Genomic DNA, 6,548 nt, shown 5'->3' on the forward strand with positions numbered 1-6,548 from the left:
TTGAACTGAATCATTTTATTAGTGAAAACAGATAGAGCAAATACATATTTTCTATGAAAATATCTGGCATCTCTGTGCACAGTCGATGAAACACACACATACTTAACAGTGTTATGATGACGTATAGCGGAAACAAACCAGTGCTACTAGATTATCCACAATGGTTATTTCATTAGTATTTAACACGCTCTTTCTGGTAATATTCGACGCCGAAACAGTTTTATTGAAATATAATTAAACTAATGTCACGGATACCAATAATATAATTGTTGATGATAATTTGAGGAAGGGAATTTTTATTTTGGAACATTATGAGAAAACTTGGCAATTTTTCGAAACCAAATGAGATGAAAACAAAGCGCAATCAAGTGAACTAAGTGAAAAACTTTCATCTCATATTCTTGAAGACTTTTATTGCTTGTCGGGTAATTTTTGAAGGTTTTAATCGTTAATTAAACAACTGGCAAGTGAACATTACTAATACTGAAGTCATCCAGCATTCAATAGTAGTTTAATTGCGAGAAATAATGACCATGTTTTGAGACGAATCGATTAGTAAACATTCAGAAACATGACGAACTGTTAATCTTGAGACTAAAATGTGTCCTAATTTGAAGTAGAAAAAGTAAAAGAGAGCACTAACATAAACATTAATTGATGTAGTATCATTATTCTTGGCGAAAAATCATCGGATTTGAACTTTATTGGAATAAATATGAATGTTTTTTTCAATTTTTATGCTTTCCGATTACTATTTAGTCATATTGTAATCAAGCAGTGACATGAGAAATGAAGATAATTGTGTATTTTATAACTATTAATCGAAAACGGAATCACCCAGAACGGTGCACTTCTTACCTGTATGGTTGTTCGTGATGAAATGTCAGAAGCTGTTCTTTTATAATACGATTGACCTGTTGCAGTCATACCCAACCCAATTGGTCATGGCATGCTATGCATTGATTATTATGAATTCGTTTGTACCCACACATCCACCTTCTCCTCTGAAAAAAAATATCAGGGTGCCTAGAAAAATAATATCTTCACAATTAAATAATCGTGTAATCGCACATAGAGTTTTTCCACCTGTTAATTTACCATCGTGGTTGTGAGTTGTGTATACCATGGTTGACTATTGCTCGGTCCTATCTGTCATACACCCTCATTGAACATAACTAAAAATTGAGTGACACATCACTTAAATTCATTAAAAGTGCACGTACTCTAAACTTGAGTTACCACCTATCTACTCATTTTTGAGTTAAGGGACGAAATTGTCAAAACTTGAGTAATTTCTACTCAAAATAAGAAAAAAAATATTTTGTTCAAAATTTGAGCAAGTTCAACTCAAAATTTGAGATCCTTACTCTCAAAATGAAGAAACTTTTCTTCGTTCATCGATGATTTTCAAAACCGGATCTAGAAACGGCAATGGAAATTCTCGCATCCTTTATTTCGATCAGAATATTCCGAGAATGAAAACGCTCTGAACTGCAAGAAGTATTTTTTTCACTCAAATGTTTAAAAACTCAACGCTTACTCTAATGTATGAATAAATGCGAGAGAATTCATGGCAACAAGTTTACTTTATTCAAATCCATACTCAAATTTTGACATATTGTTCCTATTTATGAATTTGAGTAATCGCAACTCAAACCATGATTTATGTTCAAAGAGCGTGTATATCATATATGCTAACTGCTTGGATCAGCGCTGCCAACTATTCCGATTTTTGTACTCGACACAGAAAAACAGACATGATATCTTAAAATGCCAGCCATCTGACACCGGTATGTAAGCACCAGCCATTTGAAAGTACACCGATTACGTTGAGACCTTCGTGTTTCGGGCCCCAAACACTGCGATGTTTTGATACTCATCGTGACTTTCAAATTGTGAAAATTACCTCCACTTGATGATCTGCTATATTTTAGGTAAATTGACAAACAATTGTGTGAGAATCGATCCAAAAAATCTCTAATTTTCATGCAATAAACAAGGTGAACCATAAAACTTTGCAATAAGCTGATTTTGAAGTTCTGATTCAGATCTTATCAAGATGGCGTTATGACAGGGGGCCGTCAAATACAGATAATTAAGTTTTCTGACAGATAATTAAGTTTTCTGACAGATAAATATAGATTTTCTGTTTTTGTGTTTTTGGTTCCATAGGGTTAAACCAGGTGGAGCGAAACCAGGCCTCACTAAACAGATTTTTCGAGAGAGACATTGTACAGATTGGTTTTTTCGCCAAATACAGATTTTTCAAATAAAGATGGCAGCTCTGGCTTGGATTCTGAAATTGTGTATCGCAAAATGCAAGGGAAAATGTTCAAAACTCGCTCTTTGTTCTTTTGATGATTTATGAAATGATTTTTTTATATTAGAGGAGTGAAACTGATTGAAATTTACATTATAATGATAGGTAACTAATCTTTTATAACAAATATATTGAACCATTACTATTGTTATTAATTATTTCAAAGAAAAGTGCAAAAATTTAGGTTTCATTTTCCTATCGTTCAAAAGAGGAGACATATTTTCAGATGCATCTGAATGAAATCAGATATCATAAACGATATAAATCGGATATTTGATTTGTGGTGATTAATAGATAATGTAATAAGGATTTTTGTTTTGCTGTATTATTACATACTGATTCGTTCTTGCATTCACCTCATTTGTTAAATGACAAGTCATCTGTTTGGCCTGGCTCAAAGCCCTATTCGTCAATTCTTGATTTACCTTGTCCAAACACTGAATCGATACTGCGTATATCAGACAATTATCGCTAATACAAATTGCGACTTTTGCAAAATGCAAATATGAAATTCCAATCACTTCAATCAAATAAAACACTTTAGATTCACATTGGATAGATTTTTTTTATGATTTCGGAATGAAAGTAACGTATATGAAACCCATTCGAATAAGTTAAGACTCCTAGATCTTGATGAAGTGATAGCACTCAACAAATTGTCCAAGGTATATTTTTGTGTTCCTGTATCAATAAATTTTCTGGATCTTCAGATATGCAGTAAACAATCAGCAGTGCGTTTTCAAGTATCACAGAAAAGCATCCAGTATTTGATGCGAAATGAATACCGTTTGTAGTAGCTAGGAAAACCTTAACTGTTACTACCTCATAGCCGTCTCCTGTATCTAATCCAAAATACTCCGTTGTCGATCGTCGATGCAGAAAAATGCTGCAACTATATGCTTCTGGTCTTTTCTACTTATTGATTCGAAACACGTTTTTTTTCAAGAGAGATAGTATATTTTAGTGTTGAATATTCGTCTTGTTCCGTTAAATCATCTAGTACTTCCATAGTCATTATTAACAAGATTTTGAGCGCAAATCGAATCTTCCAAGAAATACGGACACTACATACGTTAACATACTTCTTGTATTACTAAAATCATCTCTCCTTCTTTCTTTGTTTGGTTGGAAAGATTACAATGCCCATACATCCATCGATTTCGTTTATAGTCACATGGACTTTATTGTTTTTGACTACCGATAGAATCTCGCGGCGTTATAACACGAAAAAGTTTCATTCATTTTTGAGAATCACCGTATTGTTCTATCGTTAAAAATTACTTATAACGCAAATGTGCGCGATCTAATGATCCGCTTTATGATGCGCGATTATTGAAATCCGCTCATTTTTTTTATTTGCACGGCCACGTTGCCTGCTCTCTTTATGCGCGACGTTTCCGGTCCGCTCATTTACATTTAAGTATTTGCGCGACCTTCCTGATCCGCTCTGTGATGCGCGATTTCATGAATCCGCCTTTTTCAATGAAAATTGTTATCATTTTATCCATGTATTTTATTGCGCGACCTTCCTGGTCCGCTTATGATGCGCGACCATAGTGATCCGCTTATTTCCGTCATTTTCAACATTGCGTAATCAATGTAAAATGAAAAACTGCGAGCCAAATAGTACCAATATCTGAATAGATTCTGTTTCGTTTTGGGTGATTCCGTTTCCATGCGAGATGGTTCTGAATAACTTTGCTATTTCAATTGCGCCTCCTGGCAGGATCGCCATTGTGTATTTTATAACTATTAATCGAAAACGGAATCACCCAGAACGGTGCACTTCTTACCTGTATGGTTGTTCGTGATGAAATGTCAGAAGCTGTTCTTTTATAATACGATTGACCTGTTGCAGTCATACCCAACCCAATTGGTCATGGCATGCTATGCATTGATTATTATGAATTCGTTTGTACCCACACAATAATGTCAATTACTTCTGCAATCAATAAGCGTCCTGACGAATGAAATATCGAGAGAATTTGAGGTTTGACACACCGGCTCTTAGACTCTCAATACATGGTAATTTGTAGAGCCTGGTTGGCAGCTGTTCAGTAACATAAGCTATCAAATCTTTAGATCAGTACTGACAGATATTAGCTCCTTCTCTACGATATTAAAAACTGTTCGGAACATTTTTATCGAACGCGAAGCAATCGAATGCTAGCTTTACTCGTTCGATGCGAATTTCTCACTTCGAAAAGTGCACAAAGCTTATCAAATTATTCTAGATATGTACTAAATTGATGATTTTCATCTCCGATTTGCAAAGAAGCAATCTTTATAGCCTTTTAGATAACATTTGGAGCCTTTAGAAGGGCTGATCTTGCATAATGTTCCCCATCGTTGTTCACTTTTTGTTGTATTTTGTTCCAATGCAAACGACCAACAGCAGGATCACACAATCGATCTTCTTTGAAAGAAAACTGGTTCTGCGAACGTCCCACAGCCGAACAGCTCGCAGCATCGATTGAATACATACCAAACCAATTTAGACTTTCTTTCTACGTGATTTCGTTTGAAGCTTTTTCACGAATGGGCGGTTCCAAAGGCAAGAAAAAAAAACGTGCTTAATCCACCTAGCAGTGAGATGATACCTTTTTTATCAATCCGCATGTGTTTTTTGCATGAATATTCTTCGGTGTTTCAGTTTTCATGACATTATTTTAATGACCGTCGTTTCAAGCGGCAATTTGAGATTTTAATCACCCATTACTCTGTAATGTCGGAACTGCAAATTGGATCGAATTTGAATCTAAAAGTGTGACAATCGATTAAATAGTCCATGCTATTTCGAAGTAATTTCCACTTTAGAGTTTATGGTTTTTCACGGTACATCTAGAGCCGGTATTCAGGAACCAGCATAACCTAAACGGATTCGTATAGCCATAAATTAATATGACGAATAAATTGCAATAGTTTTGAGTCCAATTTTAAAGCTTTTCGGGATTGTCATCTTCTATATCGGTTTGAATTTTAAAAACTGATCATCCCATAATTACAGAATCGGATGTCGGAATTGGATAAAATTAATAAATTTTGTCTTTGTCGATTTGGATTTTTTGTGAAAACGATTGAGGTTTGAGAAACGATTCGATACTATAACCGGAATTCGAAAATCGGTGTAGCCGAAGTCAGATAAATTTACCTGAGTAGCAGTATAGTTTACATTTGTTTCAAAATGTTTGAAAATCAGTGCAGATTGTTGAGAAATCGTAGTGCGAATTAAATCCGAATAGAAAACTGAATACCACTAAAACTGACATAAGTATATTTAGTTATCGACTATCCAATTCAGCAAAACTGATAAACCTGTTTAATTTATGTGAAATAAACATTTTTATACTAATCACCCTGTATCCCCTAAACCGGAAGTTGGATCGGACTGAAAAGCAAGATGTTTTATAGGATTTCACGACCTTTCCTTTAAATCTTGATCGGTTCTTAAATTTCATTTGAATTTTAGATCGGCTCTGCCATCTACGAAAAAAAATTAGTTTATATTTATATATATTTTTTTATCAGTGAATGTTACGGTAGAACATCAAAATTATGAACATCTAATTTTCCTTAATGCTAATTATATTTAAACAATGAAGGAAAAAATCCTGTATCCCAGAACAAACGTGTCAAAAATGTACCTTAAAACAATAAAATTTGATATGAGTGATACTGTCATCAAATGAACACTCACACACAAATAGTTTAATAACTAAGAGAGACATTGATTATATCTGTCATAAATTAGTTGCTAGTAATATACTTCAAACCGCAAAAGTTTTTGTTTTCTATATTATCGGTCATCGGAGCTGGGAAATTAAGCTAAATTTTGAGTTGTTACGTTTCACAGTACATTCATTCTGTGCGCAAAACATGTCTGTCATCTCATCGTTGTACGCGTAAAACGTTGTACAGAAATCATGTCTGTCAGCGGTATAACATGGTCTGCATTCTGGCCGTCACCCGACCGATACCATACATCCAAACATCTTCTCTGTCCATGAAACATTAGTCTTCTTCCGCTCAAGCACTGAGTAGGACAGTGTATTTACAATTGCTTGTCACCTTCTTTACTGGTGCCAGTCGCTGGCTGGACAACCCAAGCAATTATATTGATTGTATTGTATGGACATGTTCATAGCCACTCAAACGCAAATAATTTGAAATTTCGAAGTTCTCTGGAAAATCTGATGAAATAGCATTTCGGTGCGAATTAAAAAAAAAT

The sequence above is a fragment of the Malaya genurostris genome, chromosome 3 (genome assembly GCF_030247185.1).
Source record: "Malaya genurostris strain Urasoe2022 chromosome 3, Malgen_1.1, whole genome shotgun sequence".
NCBI classification, from domain to species: Eukaryota; Metazoa; Arthropoda; class Insecta; order Diptera; family Culicidae; genus Malaya; species Malaya genurostris.